Raw genomic sequence first — 26,411 nt, forward strand, 5'->3', positions numbered from 1 at the left:
AAAATAATTATTATAATAAATGTCAATATCAAATAGTGGTTGTAAGAATTAGGATGTTTTCATTATGTTTATAAAAATACCTCTGTCCATTTTTTACTCAGGAAGCTAAAAATACATCATTTAGACATTGAATTCAAAATCATTTTCAGATTAATATCTTATATTTAGGAATTTTATTTCTGTTATATACACATTAGCAAGTGTATTTTTAAAATGTATCCTTATTTACTTAGATACCTAAAAATATATTACAAAATATTAATAATAAATGTCGATACTAAACAGGAATTAGATAGAAATGGTGTTTCCATTATGTTTAGAAAACTGTCCATTTTTAACATTAAAAGCTAAATGTACATTTTTTAGACAGTGAAATAAATTTGAATTCAAAAACAATTTGAGATTAATATCTTATAGATAGGAATTTTATTTCTGTAATATCATATCACAAGCATGAGTATTTTTAAAATGTATCCATATTTACTAATATACCTGTAAAAGTATATATATTACAAAATATTAATAATAAATATCGACATCAAATGGGATTGAAAAGTTGGGTTATTACCATTATGTTTAGAAAAATACCGCTGTCAGTTTTTATGATAGAATGCTAAAAAGACATTTTTAGAAAGGGAAAATAATTTGAATTCAAAAACAATTTGCGATTAATATCTTTTGGATAGGAATTTTATTTCTGTTATATCATATCATAAGCATGAGTATTTTTAAAATATATCCATATTTACTTATATACATGTAAAAATATATATAACAACATATTAATAATAAATATCGATATCAATTATGGATTAGAAATTAGGAGTATTACCATTATGTTCAGAAAAATATCGCGGTCAGTTTTTATGCTAAAAAGACATTTTCAGAAAGGGAAAATAATTTGAACTCAAAAACAATTTCAGATCTCATAGGAACTTTATATAGCATAAGCACGCATACATCTGATAATGAATCCATATTTAATTACACGCATACTATAAATATATATGATTCTCATTCGGTAATATTATGAACCGAATTGAGTGTAATAATTCAACGGTCATTGCGAAAGTTTCCCCATCGAGACGTCCAGCGAAAGAGGGTTGCCGCAAAAACGGAAAAGAAAATCTTTTTGCCGCCAAAAGTTATAGTTTCAATCAGAATCAAGTGTTGCGTGCGAGTGCATGGTTGTTGTGCATCTTCAATTTACTTTCCTTTTTTTTTTATGTGTCGCGTGGAATATTACTTCATGCTTGTGGATTATGGAAAGATTCTGATATAAGTTAACAAAGGTAATTATTCTTTTTCTCTTCGTTGCAATGTTAATTGCATTCTGAAGTATAGCAATTTAGTGTAGCTGTATTTTTTTAAAGTTTCTTATTGTGTGTTTTGTTGAATAAATAAACAAATGGATTAATTAAGTTAATAAGAAATTATATTAATAAGCAAATAAAATGAGTTTTTCTAAAACACAATATTTGCTCTATTGAAGATATCTTAGAGATAAACTTTTGTGTTACATACTATGTGCTATACTTTTGTGTTGTTGTTCTATATAGAACTGTACTTTTGTGCATTTTTAATTGTTCTATTAAAGAGATATTCTTTTTGGCCTTGGATAAAACAAAGCAGCCTAAATAAATCACAAATAATGGCCTAAAAATGGACATAGTGTGTACAGTTTCGGTTCTATAAACAAGATTCTTTTTTAGTGTAGCGCATAATAATAAAACAAAAAGGGCACACAAATGGACATACTATAGTTTCGGTTCTATAAACAAGAACTTTTCTCAGTGTTGAGGCACAAAAAATATATCAAAACTCATACTAAAAATATCCCATAAAAGATAGCATTTAAACAATTATGTAAATAACCTTGACGTCTCTTGCTAGTAGCTTTTGATGCGCCTCAATGAATTAAGTTTTTAAGAGTTTTGGTCATCAAATGCCTTACAACAAATTATCGGCGTTTAATTTTTTAATTAATTTATACAGAATTTATTTTTTCTCCCCCCGATTCCGTTTTTTTTCCTTTTTTTACCCTGATTATACACGTGAAAACAATGATTTTGTGGAAAATTCCTTTGATACATTCTTTATTTTTGTTTTCTTAAAAAGAATTTTCTGAAGAAATCAAATGTAAATTTTAAAATTTTACACAATTTGCAGGCTAATAATAATTTTACATTTCTTTGAATAGTATTTGATAGTTAAAAATGTCATATAAACTATTAGAACTATATTTTTTAGAATGCCTCTATATTTTTAGGATCAATAATTAGCATAAGAATAACCCCCTCTATGTTTTGAGGATCAAGATTTAGCATAGCGGTACCCAATTTTTTGCAGCACCCGAAGTGTCCGAGCATCTTTTGACGGAACCCCAAATACATAAATAAAATACATAAATAAAATTTATAAGCAGCCATAAACATGTTAAACAAATAAAGGCTGATAATTATTTTTATAATATTTTATTTTACAACTGTCGTTGAACAACCGACCCATTTTTCGGGTTTTCGACTACTAAAGTTCAACTTCGTAGTCTTGTAATTTTGAGCCCAATCCAGAAGATAAGGGAACTCCTGGATCAAGCATAGGGAGGAATTTGCCTCCGTGGAGGTCTCGATAGAACTAGCGCGCATTTGTGTTACATAGAGGAAAATCATGAAAACCTTCCACAGTTAGCTTGACGGCAAGGGGACCTAATGATTCGTCCATCTCTTAGGATATTTTTACGTCAGCTCTGTGGTCCGTGCGAGCAGGGTGGTGAAATTCGTATCTACCAGCCATCGCTGGGATTCGAGCCCGTTTCACCTTATTGGAAGGCGGGCGTTCTACCCCTGAGCTACCACAGATCAATTATATTTAAAGTGAAGACTGAATTTTTTTTTCAATAATCGTTCTTAAAGTAATAGGTTTTATTTTAAACAGTTGCATTCGCAGGAATGGGGTGGTATTTAGTCTAGTTCTCTGAATATGTTTTAGTGCATACATTCGCTAAAAATGAATAAAATAAGCTGTATTATAGTTTTTGACAAAGAACTCTAATAGACATTGAGAATAGTGAACAGAGAAACATACATAATTCGTTATTCTTGAATTCGGTCTGTTTGTTTTGAGTTCGACGAAAAATACTAATGCGGTTTTTTACAAATTATGCCACTTATCTTTTTTTTAAAGAAGTATTTTAATTAAATAATATCAAAATGGAGAAACTATCAAAGAAGTTATGGTTTATTGTTTTAATATAAATCTAATTAAAATTTTCAAAAATCGTTAATGATTTTAAACTCTAGGAAACCTTGCGAACCTTCCACTGAACCCCAGGGTTACGCGGAACACTGTTTGGGAACAGCTGAATTAGCATATATTTTAGGGTTAAAATGTTGAAATCTTTTACAGATAGATTAACTAGGGTGATTCGTTTAAGTGATAAAATTTTTTTTCATTTCTCAAACTACTTATAGATAGATAATCTGCTAAGTGCATAGATAATTTGCGCATTAGGCATTCGTTAAAGTGAAACTAAGATGTTTGCTGAAACAACGTTTCTGTACGTTTATATTAATATGTTATTTATTTATTTTTTGCTAACTAAAAAATCAAGTTACTACCGTTAATACTATCAAACAATCAACACCTTTGCTGATAGATTCAATCATCAATCACTTTAAAACCATTATGCAACGAATCAAACTGTTTAAAATAATGTAACTAAGGAAATTAACATAATTATTTAATCAGTATTTTTTAATATCTAAGGGATAATTAATAAATAAATCACACAATCTACACATTAGTTGACAGAAAGAAAGAAACTTTTGAATTTTCACGACACGGAAACAGTTAACGGGCCAACAACTTGCGTTAAATATGAAAAACCCTTGATTCGGCACTTTAACGGATCTCGCCTACCTGCAGATTAGCTAGGTAAGCATATTATCGGTGTTTGAGCTTTACCGGCAACATATATAAGTTGAGCTGACGTATACTGTAAAACACTCTAGATCAAATTGCGAAACAAAGTACCGGCACTTTGGGTGTGTGATCTCTAAAATTCATTTTAGCGCAATATCCATTTTTACCATAAAAACAAATTGCCGCAATTTTTACAGTAATATTTAAATTAGAGTGATTCAGTGATTTTACAGCAAATAATTCTGTAAAAATTAAGATATATCTAATTTTTTTCCGTAACATGTTTTGATAAAAATGAATTAAACGGTAAAAAGCACTCGCACCTGAATGCCGGTACTTTTTACCGTAATTTGATTATGAATGTTTTACAATGTAGCCTTAAGGTTGTATATTAGAACGTGACAATCTGGTCACTAGATCAAATATTATTTAAGTGATTTTTTTTAAAAATTTTGCCCTGTATACCTTTAATGCAAAACGATGCAGCAAAATAATTCCCGCCGGTAAAAGTGCAGCAAAATTTAAGCAGTAAATTTTGCATAAAAATTTATAGCTATGGCATTATTTAAAAATGATGTCATAAAAGCTACCGCTACATTATCTTAAAAGCTATTATCAACGGTTAAAGCTGTCGTTAAGGGGTATAATTAAGTTCAAGATCGCCTTAAATCAAGGGGAGCAAGTTCTCTAGAATAACAATAGTGGAAATGAGATAGTGTATTAAAAGTTAATTTCTAAGTGTTTCCTAAGGGAATAGTTTTTGTTTTATTATGATTCTGATATAATATAAATAGATAAAATTTAATTAACATCATATACAGCAATATATCATCGTGTAATATGATAACAAGCTATGTTATCACATACAGCAACATTGTATTGTTCAATGATATTTTTCCTACAACGGTCCTTGACTTCAAGATTAACGGAACTTGCTGTTTCTGCAATTGTTTTCCTTATGGGTTTGCTCATCGTATTCTTTGATAATATAAATTTTTTACTTATTTTGTCTGTTTGGTCTGCAGAATAACTAATAATCGAAATACATTGAGTTATGATTGGTGATGTTTTTTGGATGCTAGATAATTAGGTTTAGTCAATGATTATATTATTTCATTGTCTATTTTTCAAAGCAATACAATTTTATGCGATTCCTTCTGTGGTTTTAGTTAATGTTATGACTATTTTATAGGGACATATCCGAGCATTTTTATACTTTTTCTTTCTCCTGGTTATGAATTAATCAATTTAGATTTTCTCATGCGAAATGCCATCAACAAAGGAGTTAAAAATATCTCTCTTTCTGTTTATTTCGTTGCTTTAGATATAGTTAAAATCGTTAGTTTCGTTATTTTAGATTAGTTTCGTTATTCTAGATATATTTTCGTGATAGTAGTGATTGTAATTTGTAAGCAACAGCTTGTTCGTTTTTATAAATTTTAAACTATTTTACGAAAATTAAATGCATATCTCAGTTTAAATTGACAGTTTTTAAAAACGTAAATCCAAAAATTAATAGAGTAAAATAAACTTCAATTTTCTACAATTATCAATTTCTATACTTTATACGAAACGTATACATTGCTGAATAGAAATCCAATAGAAATTGCTGGATTTTGCGAGTTTCTACAAAGTTCTTCCACTGTAAGAAATTCCGGATCAAATTGCGGTATTAAGTACCGTTATTTTGGTTGTATTATCAGTAAAATTCATTTTTACCGTAAAATATAACACCATGATTTTCACAGTAATATTCAGTTAGAGTAGTTCAGATGGTTTTACGGTTATCGTTACTGTAAAAATTACGGTATATCAAATTTTTTGTTTCTTAACAGTTAAAATGGATTTTACGGTCAAAAGTACCGGCACTCAGAGAGCTATAATTTTTTTTACCGTTATTTGATCCAGAATTTTTTACAGTTTAGCCTTAAATATCGTAATTAATTAGTATAGATAATATTCTAAGGTACAAAATGAAACATAAAAACATACTTTCTTTGTATAAACAGAAATTTTTATCTTTTTTTTTGTTGTTGTTGACAATAATTTTAGACTTTGAGAATATGTAGGGGGGGGGGGGGGGTCGCAATCTGAAAAATAATGNGGGGGGGGGGTGCGTCGCAATCTGAAAAATAATGTTTCAGTGATTTATGTGGGAGAGCGATTGAAAGTTAGTGTACCCGTTATTATTAATTATTGTTTATTAAAGCTTTATACATTTGATAATAATTATAAAGTGTCCAAATATTTTAAAACTAAGTCAATATAACGTATCAATAATGGTACAAACTTCATGCTTTTATCACAAAATGCATAATTATTATACTTGAATTATTATACTCATTTACTGAAATAATAGACTTAAGTATAAATTTTGGTTGGTAATTGAACAAAATGAAAGCATTCACAAATTTATTTATCGTTAACTTAACAAATTGTACTTGCATAATGCACTGTGCCCTGTGCTCAATTAAGCAGTTTTTTCAATTACATGTTATTTTTTATTGTTAAATGTTAATAAGTGTAACAAATACTAAAATACAGCAAATAACATCAAATTTTTTTTAATATTAATTTTAAAATAGATCCACGGGTCATGAAACTGATTTAGAACAATGATAATGTTATTAAATCACCAGCTAAAATATTTTATACACCCTTTTATTGATTTTTTTTTCTGTATGTGGCAACACTGTGGATTTTAAGCAAATTAAAAAACTCGCTATCTCAAAATTATACCTGCCAATCGAAAGAAATAACGTTGACCCTGCGAAGTAAGATTAATTTGATAAGCCTACTCATCTGGTATTCATATTTTTGAATATCCTTTATTTCATCTATCAATCAAGACTTCATTCATTTAACAGACTGATGTTGTCGTAATATTTAGAATTTTTGAAGAAGGGACAGATAAATGAGTATCTTCGAAGTGAATAGAATGCGAGAAAGAGCCGTTGGGTATAAAACGAGGCAGAATAAAATAGAATAAAAAACAAAAACATTAGGTATAAATGTGTATTCTAAGAAGTCTGTTTTCATGATAAAATAACTTTTTAATTGTTTTCTTATAGTTTTAAATGTGAGTAAAATAACTTACGAGATATGGTATTTGATTGGCTACTTGCCTGAACTTGGTTACTGTAATACGAGTCCTTTGATTTAACTCATTTTAGTAGCATTAACTAACGTTTAATTCATCTAACTCTGTTTAATTTTAATGCTGATATTTTCAATTTCAATTATTTAACTGACGCATTTTATTACTCATACATACTCCATTGATACATTTCAAGTTTGTTCCGTTTAAATACTTATTCTTCAATACTGATTTTAATTTCAATACATTTCAATACTAATGCATACTCAATTGATGCATTTCAATTTTGTTCAGTTTTAAAACTGATAGTTTAATACTGATTTTAATTTTGTACTGATGCTTTAATACTGACTTTAATTTTAAGGCTGACATATTAATACTGATTTTAATTTCACAACTGATGCTTTAATACTGATTTTAATTTTAAGGCTGACATATTAATACTGATTTTAATTTCACAACTGATGCTTTAATACCGATTTTAATTTTAAAATTGATACTTTCATTTCCTTTTTAATTTTAAAACTGATATATTAATACTGATTTTAATTTTAAAACTAATATTTAAATACTGGTTTTAATTTTTAAACTGATACCTAATACTGATTTCAATTTTAAAACTGATACTTTAATACCCGATTTTAAATTTAAAACTGATACTTTGATGCTGATTTTAATTTTAGTACTAAATTTTAATATAATACTCATAATTCATAGCAAATGTCGAACATTTATAGCTGAAAATCTTCTCTGTGTAGTTGGCCAAACTGCAGACAGTCCAAATTTATTGCCAAATTTATATTAAAATTTATGAATACAGACGGAATACATTGTTGAAGGTAAAAAGTTGTAACAGAAGTTTTCTTTTACCATGATTGTTACCAAAATCAAAGCATTTTTGCAAATTTTCTTCACAGAAATTCAAAAAATGTGAGGAATTATTGATGAAGGAAGGAACGTTTTTTAATTTTGATTTTAATTTTAGTACTAAATTTTAATATAATACTCATAATTCATAATAAATGTCAACATTTATAGCTGAAAATCTTCTCTGTGTAATTGGCCAAACTGCAGACAATCCATATTTATTGCAAAATTTATATTAAAACTTATGAATACAGACGGAATATATTGTTGAAGGTAAAAAGTTGTAACAGAAGTCTTCTTTTACCATGATTGTTACCACTATGAAAGCATTTTGGTAAATTTTCTTAACAGAAATTCAAAAAATGTGAGGAATTATTGATGAAGGAAGGAACGTTTTTCTCTACTTCAATTGATTTGACGTAGTTATTGAGTCGCAACAAACAGATCTTTTTTGTCAGGTCGCTGATCTTTATTGTGTCCATCAAACTATAGAAGATGTTTTTCATCTCGCTTCTATGGTCAATAATAAGGAGTGTAGTTTGTGCAGTCAATAAGTAGGGGTGTCCTACAGGAAAAAAGGGAAGCTATTGCTCATGCAAAAAGGGGTGTGAGTCATGGAGAAAAGTGGGGGAATAATAATTTATAGAAAGAGCTCAGAAAAGTAGGATATCCAGACGTGACTTCGGAATCATTTATTTTCACAAGATTCTCTTCATATGCGAATTGAGGATATGCTTATATTTTGATTTATGTGTCCTTGCTAGCTCATTTCCTTTGGAACTTTCTCCTCTTTTAGGAAAAGGAGAATATTTATTTAGTATTTTTTAAAAGCATTTCGTATCATCATCATCATCAGTTTGAACTTTCTAAACAAGTTACTTTTGGAAAGCAAACCACAGAGTTTTATTTCGTTCTAAATAGAATTTAAACGATCATTTGTGTCAAATGTTTAATTTTCTGGACATTTTAATAAATATTTCATATTAATTAATTTATTTCCCTTATGGTAAAAAGTAATTTTCTTGCTCTTGGAAGGGGAAAATTTAATCTCTTTAATTTTCCTTTAATCTCTTTAATAAGGTTGTAATGAAGCTGTTTTAAAAATCAAGAGAATAATTACATAATCGTCTTTTATATTTAAGGTTTGATGTGATGCTGGTATTGCAAGATATTCATATCATTGTTTATTCATTCGTCAATGTAACGATTGTGAGGAATAAACAAATTTTTATTCAATCGAAACATGTTTTTCTGAATCAATCTGTCATACACTGTAAAAAATTCCGGATCAATTAACGGTAAAAAAAAAATCGGCATTCAGGGTGCTGGATCTTCCTATCATAAAATCTCTTTTTTACCGTTAAATTTCATGGCACAAAAAATCTGATATACCTTAATTTTTGCCGAATTATATGCTGTAAAATTACTGAAGCACTGTAATTAAATAAATATTACTGTGAAAATTATGGTATAAAATTTTACGGTAAAAATGGATTTTACAATAAAATGAATTTTTTGAATCCAGGAAGCCAATATTTTTTACTGTAATTTGATCTGGAATATTTTACAGTGTATTGAACAATTAATCAACAAAGTTAGGAAACATGTAGAAATAAATTAAAATTATGGAACTCAATTACAATTATGTAATTGGAGAAGCTTTGCCATCCAGAAACAATCTTAAAATTCTTATGAAAACATAATGAAAAACAAATACTAAATAGAAAATTTAAATTAAAATTTCAAATTATGTATCGTTAGTTTAATATAGGCAGTTCTGTTTCATGGAAGTTGAAGGTAGATTGATACAAATTTATGACAATTAAATAATAAAAAAATTTCGATTATAGTTTATTTAACTACTTTATTTCTCTTTTAAATACACTGACATCTTAATAGAAATCTAATTTATAAATATTTTTCTTGGCAAAAGTTCATTAAAGGTCATCATTTTTTAATTCTTGCATTCGTGAGTTTAGCATTAGTGTTACTCCATATTTTCTCGTTTTGCGTTTAAATCCATTTGAACTTAAATTAATTAATATAACCCTGCTGGGTACATCTAGAAGTATTTATTCCATTAGCAGTTCGTATTAATAGTGCATTTCGTGTCGTAATAAACTATAAAACTAATAACTAAATAAACTTTCGGTCTTATTATTTGAATTTTCAGCAACAACTTTCGCTTTCGCTGGAGAAATCATAGTAATTTAACCTTAAACGCTTTTATTGAATTAATAATTATTCGGTCAAGATAGTTCGAATCTTCTATATTAACCTCGTTAGAGTAAATGTCCTTGGGTAACTGGCAGTCACGAATGTCTCTGAATATGATGCTCATAATTTAATTATACCAATTAATTAGCAAGTCACGGTATAAACACTGAATTAAGAAATGTTGAATTCTTATAAACCAGCAGCTTCTGGTTCAAGGCGATTTGGGAGAGGCATAATCTAAAGGAATCGTTCGCAAGACAGCGCTAGAAACATCGTTACAAATCGAACATTAATAAAAACTTCTTTTATTTTGTTAATTTTTTTGGAAATTTTCTTTCCAAGTGATACATTGAAGGGGGAAATCATTGAATGCACAGTAAAAAGTTACGGGTTATATTACGGTAAGATATACCGGACTCACTGTGCCGGCATTTTTTACCGTAAAATCTATTTTTACTGTAACATGTTATGAAACAAACGATCTTAAATGCTCTAATTTTTACCATAAAATCACCGAATCACTTTAATTAAATAAATATTACTGTAAAAATTACGGCACAATATTTCACGGTAAAGATTAATATTATGGATGATGCAGCCAAAGTACCAGTACTTCATACCGTAATTTGATCCGGAATATTTAACAGTGTAAAGTTGTTAGTAATATTCGAATCTTGTAAAAGATTTTATGATTATTGAATAACTAGAAAGTCTACAAATAAAGAAGTGTAGAATCTTTTTTTTAATTAATCAGAATGCACAATTTTATAGATACTTTCAATAACTAAAATTAATATTTTCAGACCAACAGATCGTTGGCAGCAATTTCCTGTAATGAATATGAATATGAGAAAAATATAAGGCCTTGAATATTAGAAAAATGTAGGAATTCTCTTTGAATATGAGAAAAATATAAGGCCCCTTTTTTGTGAGAAAAAAATCAGAAAAAACAAGTCTTCAAAGTGTTTATTTTTGAAATTAACAACCAAGAGTGTAGTCAAAAGGTGGGAATCATTACAACGCTGTAGATTTTTAAAATTTCAAAAAAATATTCAACTAAATTTCCATATTATAATATTTGTGTTAGTGTTTATTTTCATATATGTTAACAGATCTTTCACAAGATGTTTTAAAAACATTTTTTTTTAATTCAATGAAAGTTAAATTCTATTTATCTTTAACATAATCAACTTTGAGTATTATTTTAAATAGGGGGAAATTTTGCTTATTCTTCATCCTTAGTACGAAATAAAACACCTTATTGTTTCTCCCCCCCCCCTATTATTTGCTAAGTAACAAAACGTTTATAACGTAAAATATAAAAGGAAACATGTTCGTTACATGTTTATGGTTGGTTGTTAGTACAAAGAATCAGCAGTTTTTCGAAAAGAGAAATCTAAGTTGGAAATCAAAAAGAGTGTTTTTAAACAAATTGTGCAGAAAAGTTGATTTTTACTGGCTGCTGCTGTAATTGTATCAACGGTAGTAAAGTGGTTTCAAGATTACTTTTAAGTGGTTTGATTTTAACCCCCTCCTCTTATAAAACAATTTTTCGCTGCGTCTCCGAGTGGGAATAAAATCAATTTTTGCTGCCAAAAATGGGAAAAATAAAGCATTTTAAAGAGCTAGTACTTTATTTTGTTTTTAAATAAATAATAATTTCAAAAAAATGCTGATAAATTTGACCTAAAATATATTGGAAAATTGAGTTATGTTTTTCTGAATGAAACAAACGTTAACAATGAATATTTATATGATGAAAATGAAGTACATATTTTATATTATAATGACCTTTTAATATATAAATGAAAAATGTTTTTTAATATTTTTTTTTAATTAACTACTTATTTGCATGTTTCTGAATTATAGAATCAAGCTTTACCTTATGGGTGAAAAAAAGCCTCACATTGCCTCGGTTAAATGAAAGTAATTTATATATCTTTAATATAGGTTCTTTAAGCGCAAAAAAATAAATAAATAAATAAATAGCTGTAATCTTTGCAAATTTGGATAAAATATCAATTTCCCTAATTAATACTAAATTTACAGCGAACAATTTTTACTACTTCATTTTTCATGCAAATGACTACATTATTAATAAAATTTATTAAAAAACCTTTTTCATATATTTATTAATAGGCAATTAACATAAAATTTATAAATAATTTTTATATAATTATTCATTTTTAAGGTTTGTTTTATTCAGATATACATAGCTCCATTTTCCAATATATTTTTAGATAAACTTATAATTTGTCAATTTCTATAATTTTTTTTCAAAGAATTGTAATATCTTAACTATATGAACAATTGCTGCATTTTGTATAATATTTTTTATTTATAGTTGCATTCATGTGTTAAAAGCACTTTTTACTGCTATTAAGATCACAAGAATAAATTTTTATAGCAATAAGTTGTGTATCAGAAATCGAATTGCAATAGATAAATCGCCAAAAGCTGCGACTCTTCCATGAATTTTTTTCGCCAGGTGGGATGTGTCGGTTCCACCTGGAATTTTCGAACTTCATCATAAATGGCAGGCTGCTAGTTTAAATCAACGTAAACAGGTTGTGCTGCGGTACCTTTGTAACTGACGAAGTTCTGCTCTTTTATGTTTCAAATATTTGCGTGGGCCATATGTTTTTTTTTCCACCTATAATTTTTCCTCCTTTGCATTTCGGAGAAAAAATTATCATTGTTTATTATAGCATTACGACAACCAATATTTTAACCGAAACTAACTTGACTTTTTACATGTATTGATATAAATTCTTAATATATATTTATTTGCTTTAAATTATTTGTCTGTAACTCGTTTGGAATCTTTGTAAGGGTTGGAAAGGTGGGATATTTGACCCTGAGATTCCTAGAGCAGGGATCTGTTTAGAAAAAATTTGGTATAATATATTTAATAAATCACACAAAATATATTTTCATAAAAATGGACCCTTAACAAAATATTTTAATTTAAAAACGAACTCTTCACAAAATAAATTATCTCTTAATCGGACCCTTCACAAATTTGTTTATCTTCATTATTGTTTTGTTAATCGAATAAACCCTTCCCAGGAAAGGGGGGGGGGGAGAGAGAGAAAGACAGATGCAAACGAACTAAGTTTTGTATTCAGCAGACGCTTCTTCCTTTATTCGTCCAAAATGAATATTCTGCTTTCAGCAGTATAGGCTAAATACAAAATATTTGTATGTTGTATCTCGAATATAGTAGCAGCAATCGCTGTTTATTTTTTAAAATTTAATTTTTTTTAATTATAATTTTACCGAGTTGAGCATAATCTTGTATGTTTTTTGCAATTAACGGACCCTATTTGCGCAAATTCACAAAAGCCGGATCCTGGTTGAAAGAATGTGACTTAACGTTTATTTTATACTAGGAGGCTTCGCTCCCTGCTCGCTGGCGCTCCCCAACCCCCGGAACTGCTTTCGCAATTCGATGCTCGCTTTGCTCGTTTATTGGATACGTTCTTAACGTCTAGCTTTTTTATACTTTTTTGAACACTGAAGTTCCGAAAACGTTTCACAGTAGAACATTCTAAACTTGTGCATTTCAATATTAATTTGAAATTGCAAACAGTTCACATATTTTTTTTAATCACACTATTATAAATTTCAGTTGTTGAGAAAAGTAACTGTTGTAAGTTTTGTTTTAAAGTCTTTCCCACCAGAGGGCTAAAACCATGTGTTGTAAAACAATATGAAATAGTACTGAACGCCGGATGTAAAGCATCGGCTTCGATGAAGATAGTTTTGTGAGAATTTTTTTGATAATTCGGTGAGAATTCACCCGATTAGACATATGATGCTCACTACGTGCTCTTGCGCGCCGAAGCTTATCAATTAAAACGTATTAGCGTTTTATATAATATAGATTAGCCATATGATGCTCAGCACGTGCTCTTGCGCGCCGAAGCCTATCAATTAAAAATGAAAACTGTTGCCAACGCGAGAAAAGAAATATCATCGGTTTTATTGATACATACGTATTAGCGTTTTATATAATACTTTAAATTAATTCAAGATAATGAAAAAATAACGAAAAATATGTTAGCATAAAAGGATTAAGACTATTACTGATGGTGTATATAATTTATAAAAGTTAAACCATGGTATAAAATTGAAGGAAAATAAGTAGAAAAAACATTAAGTTGTTCGTTTTGAAGTTCAAAAAAAAAAGTCATGTTTAACTCGATGACATGGGCGAAATTCTGAAGATCCTTCATTTTCTTAAGGGCACCGTAGAAAGATAATTTTTTAACAGGTCTCGCAAAATGTTTATCTTAGGACCCCACAAAAGCTAGCGACTGTTCCGATGTAGCTTTAAAAATATTTTGGGAAAAAATCTTCTGTTTTCCGTTCGATTTTTGAAATTATGCACTTTACTGCAATACACTATATTAATACACTGGAAAAATTTCGGGATCAAATTACAGTAAAGTACCGGCACTCAGGCCACAGGTACTTTTTAACGTAAACCATTTTTGTCAGGACATGTTCCGTACTCTGAGCCACCCCGGTTCTCGCTCATACTATAGTCTGTATCTGACCCCACGTGACTTCCACATCTGTGATGAGCTGAAACATAGATTTACAACAAATGACGAAATCAAAAACTGTTGTCTGAACAGTAGCTAGGTTTTTCACGAGTATCACAGGACCTGTATCACAATGGGACAAAAACAAATGTCTAAACAGTTGTTGACAATACTTTTCAGCTTCATTAAATACATTGAACGAAATTCGTCTTTTAACTCTTACATAACCCTTACCCGTCATTTAATGATTGTAGAATTTTTCAAGATGCCTGATATGAAACTAATAAAGTAGCCAACATTTTCACATTCTTTTTATAAAATTACTATACTTCATCGAAAACTTCAGACGATATTATTATCCGTTGAAGACATAATAGAGACATTTTACAGCTGTTTCGAACTACTTCTTTAAAAGAAACCTTATATTTAGTAGAATTTATCTAAGAATCATGTCTTCCCGTCTGCTTGAAAGGTGCTTTTATTGATGAAAGAAACACAAGGAAAACACCTAAACATATAATATGATTTTTATTTTCAGCACTATTTATTCAGGTTGTAGTTTAACCAATATATGCTTTTAAAAGGCCTTGCCATGTGATTCAGTCTGACTGTTACAGTTCCTATTTAATGGATCAGGTGGATTGTATCTGATCTTATATAAAATGACAATACCGAGTGAAGGAGAAATTTTTTACAAGTTATAACATATAAAATAAATTAGATAGCTAAATTTTGTTTCTTATACGTTTGCTGTTTTATTTCTATTTCGTCTTTTTCTTCGTAAATTACTTCTACACATTTTTTTAGCCTATACTTTGCGCGTTTTTAATTTATGTTTTTTTCCTTCTTTTTTTTACAAAGATAAAAGTTTATGGCATAATTAAAATTGCATGCAGCAATGTTATTTTCGATTTTATACTTGTTTTGTTTTAATAAGTCCAGGTTTTACAAGTAAACGTTTAGATCATATTATGAAAATAAACATTAAGATAAAATTAGGCAAAGCGAAAGGTTTAGACACTTTTTAAAGCTTTGTTCTTTTCTAAAATGTGGTTTTTCATTATGCATGGTAAATAAAATTTTCGTTGAATAAATAAGCTCCTTCTATAAAATTTTTTTATAATTGCTGGCAAAAATTGTTCCAATTCGGTTAAAATATTTTTGAATTAAATATCGTCTGCACTAATTAGCATATTTGATTTTACTAATTAGCTTCTCCAACCATTAAGATTGGATCCTAGAACGTGAAGATCCGTTCATTCGATCAAAAGTTATTCAAAGTATTCCTTTTTTTTGTGTTTGCAGTTTCTAATGGGCAGAGGCGTCGCCATCATTTATGAGGAATTATTTAACTCTCTCTAAACATCACGCATAAACTTGTTATAAATATAGCTTAACCTTACAAAAGTACATCGGAAGGCATAGAATCTATTTCAATAATAGTTCAATTTTTATTTTTAAAGTGTTTGTGAAGTTAAAAACGTATTTTCAAAGCAGTTTAATTTGGATTAATTAAAATCTTTTATTTTGAAATCACCTTATACTGCTTCTAAGAAATAAATTTGAATACATTATTTTAAAAAGTAAAATAAATAAATAAAATGATTTTGAAATATTCCGAAAAATGTTCTTAACAAATTAAAATGTGCATTTTATTATGGCAAAACAATTCTGTAGTTAAAACCCGTCAAAGCTCGTCTGTAATTTTGTGTGTAAAATTACGACCAGTAAAAACTATGAAGGCATGGCGCTGCATTTTATTTATCGTCAAGTCACGGCACGAATTAAAGCGTATCCATAAAACAAGGGAATTTTTCAAGCAGAAATAATCGTTCTCAGCTGTCTGGCTTCGAGAAAATGTGCACAGCCAGGGAAAATTTTTCATGCTACATATAATCCACCGTCATGATTCAGATCTTTAAATGAGTTATGATTTTTTATTAGAGGGAAATGCATTTGGTCTAGTCTTCAGAGCATTAGTTCCAGCTTTTTCGAACTTCAATCTGGTTGCTTGATTGCATAACAACTCTGTATCTAATAGTTCGAAAGGCAATGTCATTACAAATGTATTACTACTTTCATATTGTTCACATTAAATATGTTCCACTATTGTCTGTAGTCCAAGAGAAAACGATTAATGTCATTTTATTTAGTGGACGTCCGTGGTCAATTTTTGTAAATTAATTGAAAAATGGCATGTAATTTCTCATAGAAGCAATTTTAAATTTTATTTATATATTTTTATTACATTATAAAAGGACTAAACTTATTTATTTTTATTCGAATTCGTCTTTACTTATTTAAAATGTACCATAGAAGGGATGGCAAATTAAAATTTTAATCGTTTAAAATTGATTTCTTAATTTTTAGGATAGAGTTTCATTCTACTGCAAAATTCTAAATTTTATTTTAAAAGGAATAAACTCATCAATTTTCAATCGAAATCTTCCCAACATATTTAAAATATACCTTCTGTAGAATGGCAAAATGCATTTTTAATCATTTAAAATTTATTTTGTAATATTTAGGATGGAATATCATTATACTGCGAATTTCTAAATTTAATTATGAAATGACTAAACTAATCTGTTTTTAGTCGAATTTGTCTGTACTTATTTAAAATATACCTTTGGAGGGATGGCAAAATATATTTTTAAACATACATATATTTATATTTAAAATATATGTAAATTTTTTTAATGATTTTTTTTAAATTTAAAAATCATTCAAAATTAATTTCATGATATTTAGGATGAAATATCATTTACTGCTAAGTTTAATTATAAAATGACTAAACTTATCTATTTTAGTCGAGTTCTTCCCTAGATATTTGAAATATATCTTAGGAGGAATGGCGAAATACATTTATAATAATTTGAAATCAATTTCTTATTATAGAGTATTATTCATAGCAAGAGTCTTTCAAAGGACAAAAAATGAAGCTCTCGCTATGTTAAATTGATTTTAACAGAGCATACTGTTTTGAAACTTTTTTTAGACTTTTGTTTTCAAAATTTTAAATCAAAATGTGCTGAGTACAATCAATTGTTTTGAATCAAACATTTAGTATTGCAATACTGTCTTTTTTTATTTTTAGTATTTTAAAACAAACTTTTTTCCTTCTTTAAATTAACGACAATGGTACTAGATATGTAATTATTCTTTTACATTAAAATACACAAAAGCAACCATATTTTTTGAAAATGTTATAATCTAAGAGACCTTGAATGAATTTCCAGTCTAAAAAGTTGAAATAAATTCATATAATTTTATGAGAAAAGTCTAAAAAATAAATAAATTTAATATTACACTCTTTATCGTAAGAAGTTTTTTGAACAATTTTAAAACACACTTTTATCTTTCTTTAAGTCAACGACAACGAATTTGTATGTCTAACCATTATTTTTACGTAAAATACGCATAAGAAAGCATATGTTTCAAAACCCGAGAACTTAATGACTTATATAATAAATTACCATTTTGAAAGGTTTAACTTTATTCACAAAATTTTATGAGATAAGTCTTAAGTAAGTCTGCAATACCACACGCTTTTCTCATAAGCAATTTTTTATTTTTAGAATTTTAAAAAATCACACGTTTTATTTAAATTAATAACAACAGATCTGGATGTGTAACCATTCTTTTAAAGCGAAATGACGCATTCTTTTGAAGCTAAAACAAACATATTTCTTTGGGAAAAAAAATCTAAAACTTAACCTTAATGTTTTGTAAATATTTATCACGGATGCAGGCAAAACAACAAAAGCAATTAATTTTAAGAGGAAAGTTTATAATGCCACGCGTCTTTATTGTGAATAAATAACTCTATTATAGGTTCAAAAAACCCCTCGATGACGCTGAAGACTTCTAGGGGTGTCAGGGATTTCTAAAATAGGAAATACACAAGAAACAAACATATTTCTTTGGAAAAAAAAATCTAAAAATTAACCCAAACGTTTCGAAAATATTTATCACGGATGCAGACAAAACAACAAAAGCAATTAATTTTGCGAGGAAAGTCACCTCGCAAAATAATGCCACGCGTCTTTATCGTGAGGAAAGGGTTTTTAAATAACTATATTATAGGTTCAACCACCTCCTAGAGGACGCTGAAGACTTCTAGGGGTATCTGGGATTTCAACAGCATCAAATAAAACGTACAGAAGAAATTTTTTTTTATTGTACTTTAAGTATACTTCAAAATTAATATAAATATTTTTCATTTTGTATCAAAAATTAGTTGACCATGGTGCATAGCATTTTTAAAAAGTGCTTACTTTCGTTTCTTAAAAGCCATTAAAGGGGCTTTTTCATGGGGAGTTTTTTAAAAGTGCTCAATTTTCCCTTTTCGAAAATGAGATTTTTTTTCTTAACCACGTCAATTTTTGCCACGTATTATGCAAAAGGATGCTTTTATGAAAGGAGACTTTGTTCTACTCAACGTTTTCACAATTCATTCAACCACAATCTATTTCAGCGTACTATCGGCCCATAGCGTATGAAAGCGCCAATCATTTTACAGATTTGATGAAATATTGGCGAGTCCGAATGTGCGTATAGTGAGTTGGGTTCGGTGTGATTGTTGCACTCTCATGTGCCAACTCCGCTGCATTTTGCAAGATTTTCACAATTTCAAGATTCATTTTCCATTTTCAGAAATCGAACCGAAAAATCTCTCGATCATTTTTTAATGGCTAACATAATCAAGAAAAGAGTTCTTTGACAAAAACTAGTTATTTTTTCATGATCATGTTAAGTCCTTTAAATTAATTTGCATTTTGTTGATGTATATAGTGCTTGAAAGTATTTTTTAAGTGCTTAAAAAATACTTAAAAGATGCTTATTTTTTGTTGAAAGATTTGGCTTCGAACCCTCTTGACTCTTCATGTTATTAAACAAATTATTAATGCAGAAATTGATTGATTAAAAGGTTTTCTAAGCAGTTTTTTTAATGAAAACATTAATACTTGTTTGCTGTTCTTCACAAATAATTTTATCTCTTGGTAGTTCGTGGGAAATTTTTTCCTTTGTTAGAATTCAAGTTTTTATTTTTATTTTTGTTAAATTATTTCGATTTTTTTTTTAATGTTTATTTTATGGTTTGCGATTTTTATGATAATATATTTAAACGATATTTTACGATCTTCCTTGAAGGTTAGAGGTGAATCTTTCCCTTCAAGGAAGTTAAGTAATTTTTCCATATTATAGATATAGAGTAATGATGAGTTTTTTTCGTGGTCTACAACTTTAGAAAAAGCTTTTGTGACAAGCAATTTAAAAATTATTTTATTTATTTACTATTTTTTAATAGCCATACCTTTTAAGAGAGCTATTAGTAATAAAAGAAAATTAAAATCTGAGACCCTCTGTCGGTATTTCCATATTTCAAAGTCATTAGATTTTATTAACACTTCGCTAAATATATAGTTTGCAGATATGTCATAACGAGTAGAAGTATCATTAGTCAAAATGTTTATAATTGTATACTTTACAAGATACAACAATTCGTGCATCCATACATTTAATAGACACTGCATATAAATTAGATAATGACAACACGTCTTTATGTACATACTTTACTTTCTGCTAACTTTCATGTAGAGTGACCTGTAATTTACCCTTTACACTAATTCCCCTTACACTAAATTTTTAACATACACCACTAACCTCCCTTATTTTTTTTAAAATTTCTTTTTAAAAAAAAATGAGACTAAATTTTTATCATCAGCCTCAATTTTAATACAAACTTATATTAAACATTAAGATCTTTAGTTTTATTAGTTGTAAGATAATAATATTTTTTTTATTATTTAATTTACTTTTCAAAGTGATATGTTGGATTTAATGTATATCACTAACCCCGCTTATCAATAAAAAATATTATTTTTTCTCTTATTTCTGAAAAGTATTTAAACTTTAACTGTTAATAACTTTAACTATTAGTAACTGTCTCGTCCCGCTGTGAACTGCCCTTAAAGACACGGTTCCCAGTAGAAGTAAAGCATCTCTGGCTGTGGTCAGTTAGCGAGTGGGTGATCAATTAGATCAGCCTGCTTAGGGACCGAGGGTACGCGGTATCAGTCTTTTTAAAATTGTTCTACCATAAAATGCCCGACTTCGCTCGCATGTCTTCAGGTTACCAAAGCGGAGGAGGTGTCCCTTCTGTAGAAGATTAAAATTGTGATGGCATGTTTTCGGATCATCCTCAATAACTTTCTTAAAAATCATTGTAAAACAATTTCTTTTTTTTTTTTGTAATTATTTCACTTAGAATTCGTCTTCATACACTTTTATTTGAGAAGCCCTGTGGCATTCTTGTAAACTCAAAATAATGTCCATTCCGCTTTCCTTTGAACATAGCCCCTATTTCACATATGAATTAAATATAAACCTATACAATATATATATATACACCTGAATATCAGAGTTAAAAATATCTATTTGATTATTTAATTTACACTTCAAAGTGATACAGTGGATTCTTTTTTATTTAAACACTGATTTTAGATATGGGTTGTTTTATTAAAACGTTTTTCTATTTGAATTTATTGGTTAATAAGAATTTTCAGTAGATTAATGATAGGATAAAAAAACACATAAAATTAATAAACAATTTTGAAAAGGAAATGGAGAAATTTAAATTTTTTTTTCTTTAGAGGGAGATGTAGAAATTTTTGCCTTGCCAAGTGGGCGCTGTGATCCAAAATAGGTTGATAACCTTTTTTGGATTTTTTTGCATAATATTTTTTTTATGCGCTGTATGAAATAAAAATGCTGTTCTATGCATTTCTCGATCTAGAAACAATTATATTGCAATGAAACTTTAAAATTTTAGAATAAAGCATTTCATTTCTGTTTTTAGAATGAACCTGAAGCACCTAGAAATAAGTAGGAGGAGACATTATAGCTATGAAATCAATAATAATAATTTAAAACATGGCTTTATCAAACAATTTATTTTCATTCAAATACCCTAAATAAATATCAGATGAAAATATTTATAAAATGCGAGTTCTACCTTAATACAATGCGAATTGAATACTATTAGCTGCAGATGTTAAAGGTCAAATATCCTCTGAAATATTCCAATATTAATCAAACGTCAAATATCCTCTGAAATATTCAAATATTAATCAAAGGTCAAAAATTTCTCTAGAAATAATGACAGTTAATAAACATTCCTTAAAAGCTTAATCAGTATCTTAAAATGTGCATCCAACAATTCTTAGAAGAATTATTAAATGAGTTTTAAATGTTCCACCAACTTGAGAAAGTAGAGAAATTAAACATTTCATGATAATGAACGCATTTTCATGCGGTAATGTGTATTTCACCGATACTTCATTTATGGCCAACTATATGGGTGGCCATTTATTTAGCCATGCTTTATATTCCGTCCGCTTTTACTGTACTTACCTATTTTCAGCTGGAAAAAAAAGACATATTGTTGTGTTGAAAAATGTTATTGCGAAGAAACTATGGAAATTTAAAATAAAGAATTTCAATTCTGTTTCTCGAGAGTCTTTAGTTTTTAGAAATGAGTATCTGAAGACATTCTAATTATGATTTTAAAAATTTTTTTTTAAAAAAAATGACTTTATCAAGCTAATAATGAACATTATAAAGTCTGAGCTCAGCATTAATGATGATGGTTGAATTTTCCTAGTCGTTCGCGCTCCATTAGTTGAAAATGCCAGAGGTCAAGTTTTCTTTTCATTTCTCAAATAATAATGACAGTTAATAAGCTTTATTTTCAAAGCCTAATCAGTTTCTTGAATGAATGCACATCTAAAGAGTGCCTTTAAGTGTTCCATCAACTCGAGAAAGTAGAGAAATTACACATTTCCAGATAATGAAAGCATCTTTAAGTGTATTTTTCACTGATGCTTCATATATCGCCCACTTTTACTACCTGCTTGAAACTAAAGACATACAGCTAGAGAAAAAAAAGGCATATTGTTGTGGGCGATAGGATGGTTAAAGTGACAAGGACGGGTCACGGCTTGCCAAATGGGGTGTAGTTCTCAATGTTATGGTGGATTCATGCACCGTCAGTTGACCGTGAATTGAGGTGACAGCACCTCAATTACGACTTCCTGAGATTACACACCCACGCAAACCTACTCTTGCTTAATAATAATTACTCAGACTGTATAGTGTATTTTCCATGAAAGTGGCCGGATTGAGCTTCCTGTCTGAAGACCCCTCGATACGTTTTGTTTTTATACTTTGTATCTGTGTCCAGGTGTAGCCCGTCCAATGAATTATTAAAAGCAGTTTGATACATTCAATAACTAGACACATCCTGTCGAATTCATTGGATTTGGTCCGCTGCAGTTCATTTCAATGTTATCAACTGATTCCTCGATTCGTTATCAACTGATTCCTCGTTAGCTTTTTACAAAGTTTTAACTCTTTATCAATGCCTAAAGACGTTTTTACTTCACTTTGTTTTAGCTTTCATATTATTTTTACGAAACAAATATTTTATTTAGATATATAGAGTTTTATAAATTTAAAATAATCGCTTAAAATGTTCTCTATTTATTTATTTATTTATAAATTTTTGGAAAAAAATAAAACTATTTTTAAACTATAACAGTGAACATTTTTATATTTAATAAAATTTAATGTTTAACTAACATTGTAATTTATATGTTGTTTTTTTTGGTCAAGAACACTTTTTTTGCTGAATAAAAATAAATTACACTATTATTATTTGTTATTTATTTTTAAATAATGGATTTGAAAGACCTAAATCGTTCCATTTTTTGAATTAATAATGCTAGTAAAAATCTTAAGATTCGATAGCTCAAACTTAACTGTCCACTAATTATATATATGGTACAGGCATATAACATTACTTGCAAAATCCATCGTTTCTTATTTTTTTTCAGAATTCATTCGTTTTTTTTTCAAAAGAAGAAGAAACTATTAATAATTTTTAAAGGTGGTAAAATCTAAGGTCATATGTTTATTTATTATTTTCAACAAATGCAGCAACAAACCTTGCAGGATGCAGTTATCTATTTTCATAATAATTGATTCGTATTAAAAGAAAATCAAATCTGATTTTAAAAATTATAAATTTCAATCATTAATAACAGTCATAAAATTATTAAATGGCGAGTTGAAGGATTATTCACTAAATTACTCTTGTATAAAAATGTTAAGTTGCATGCATATTCATTGAGTTTTCGTTTCGAGATTATTGAAACTCTGACTGTAAAATTATTTGATTAAAATGTTGTGAACTCGATTATAAATTTAATTAAATATTCGTATGAAGAATGACTATAATTATTATCTAATTAATATTGATTATCTTCTAATGCAACTGTACTATAAAAATTTTCTATATATTTGTCCCATAATATTTTATGGGTTGTTCAGTGTCCAATTATTATACTAGACAATTTATACAATTAACAAATTATACTAGACATTGTTAAAACTTTCCGNGAATCCATTCGTTTTTTTTTTTCAAAAGAAAAAGAAACTATTAATAATTTTTAAAGGTGGTAAAATCTAAGGTCATATGTTTATTTATTATTTTCAACAAATGCAGCAACAAACCTTGCAGGATGCAGTTATCTATTTTCATAATAATTGATTCGTATTAAAAGAAAATCAAATCTGATTTTAAAAATTATAAATTTCAATCATTAATAACAGTCATAAAATTATTAAATGGCGAGTTGAAGGATTATTCACTAAATTACTCTTGTATAAAAATGTTAAGTTGCATGCATATTCATTGAGTTTTCGTTTCGAGATTATTGAAACTCTGACTGTAAAATTATTTGATTAAAATGTTGTGAACTCGATTATAAATTTAATTAAATATTCGTATGAAGAATGACTATAATTATTATCTAATTAATATTGATTATCTTCTAATGCAACTGTACTATAAAAATTTTCTATATATTTGTCCCATAATATTTTATGGGTTGTTCAGTGTCCAATTATTATACTAGACAATTTATACAATTAACAAATTATACTAGACATTGTTAAAACTTTCCGTTCTAAACAATATAATTCTAAAATTAAAAATAAGTAGTATATTTTATATGTAGTATATTCAACGCCGATAATATTTACGATTAAAATGAATGTTATAAGCCTTGAATTAATTAGAAAATATAAAATTTATAATTGACAACTTTTTTAATTATTATTAATTTTATTCCTTTTAATATTACTTTTCTTGACCTTATTCCTCTTTTTATATTTCTATTGATAAAACCTTTTTATTTCTTTTTTTTCTTTCACTAACCAGACTTAACTTTTAACTAACCTCAAAATTTTATTCCACAGCCCCGGATAAGTCTGAAATTCTGTTTAAATGTTAATTTTTTTAAATGCTAATTTTTTACCAATTCCACAGCTCTGGATGAGTCTGAAATTCTGTGGAAACGTGATTTTTTTTTCTATTCCAACTCCACGGCCTTGGATAAGTCTGAAATTCTGTGGAAATGTCTTTTTTTCTATTCCAACTTCACAGCCCTGGATAAGTCTGAAATTCTGTGGAAACGTAATTTTTTTCTATTTCAACTCCACAGCCCTGGATAAGTCAGAAATTCTGTGGAAACGTGATTTTTTTCTATTCCAACTCCACAGCCCTGGATAAGTCTGAAATTCTGTGGAAACGTGATTTTTTTCTATTCCAACTCCACAGCCCTGGATAAGTCTGAAATTCTGTGGAAGTGTCTTTTTTTCTATTCCAAATCCACAGCCCTAGATAAGTCTGAAATTCTGTGGAAACGTGATTTTCTTCTATTCCAACTCCACAGCCCTGGATAAGTCTAAAATTCTGTGGAAATGTCATTTCTCTCTATTCCAACTCCATAGCCCTGGATAAGTCTGAAATTCTGTGGAAATGTCATTTTTTCTAACTCAGTAAGCCACAAACACATTAAGAATATTAAATGTTGAACACGTGATGATGAAAGTATATACGGACGTGACTTAAAACGCGTTTTAAGACAAAAAAAACCATAATCCAAAACATTCAGAACTAATATATTAAAGTGCCGATGAAATTTCTTTAAAAAAGCGATGAGTGTTTTTTACTCAAGTATAAACATTTAATACGTTGTACACTAAGAACCTTCATTTTACATTTCATTAAAAAAAATATTTTCTTTCAAATAATCATAATTTATAGCTTCTTATCTCCTTCTGGTATTTAAAAGCTTTTTATCTAACTCGTTAAAAGTTTGTAAACACGCGCTTTTAGAATCATTTATCCAGAGATATGCTAAGTTATTTGATGGCATGACGCCTAGAATTTACAAGGAAACTTCGGTTCATATATTCTGATGCGATATCTATTTATCATCATCGACCTTGTCGAACCCAGTTTAGAAGACAAATTTATGAGGTGAAGTTTCCGGCATTTTCAATATGTAGACGACAGGGTAAAAAGACGACAGAACAGGAAAGAATTAAAACGTGGCGTAAATACATATTTTCTTCTAAAATTCACACAATTCTTTCATGTTTTTGTTCTAATGATCGAATTTTCACGTACTATAAACCAATCTCAATGGTTCAAGGGTTTATCTTTAAATAGACTTATTAATTAGGGATAACGTAGCGTAAAAACATATGTTCTTCTTAAATTCACACAATTCTTTCATTTTTTGTTCTAATGATCGAATTTTCACGTACTATAAACCAATCTCAATGATTCAAGGGTTTATCTTTAAATAGGCTTATTAATTAGGGATAACGTAGCGTAAAAACATATT

The 26,411-nt window shown here is 28.4% G+C and overlaps 1 protein-coding gene across 1 annotated transcript in view; it reads left to right on the plus strand.

Moving 5' to 3' along the window:
* The first annotated feature begins 1,140 nt into the window (after window positions 1–1,140).
* LOC107446892 (major facilitator superfamily domain-containing protein 6-A) overlaps window positions 1,141–26,411 on the plus strand; it is a 44,286-nt gene continuing 19,015 nt past the window's right edge. The window contains exon 1 of the mRNA XM_016061672.3: window positions 1,141–1,292. The gene's annotated coding sequence lies outside the window, so the exon portion shown is untranslated. The remainder of the gene's footprint in view (window positions 1,293–26,411) is intronic.

This window comes from Parasteatoda tepidariorum, chromosome 2, assembly GCF_043381705.1.
Source record: "Parasteatoda tepidariorum isolate YZ-2023 chromosome 2, CAS_Ptep_4.0, whole genome shotgun sequence".
Lineage (NCBI taxonomy): Eukaryota > Metazoa > Arthropoda > Arachnida > Araneae > Theridiidae > Parasteatoda > Parasteatoda tepidariorum.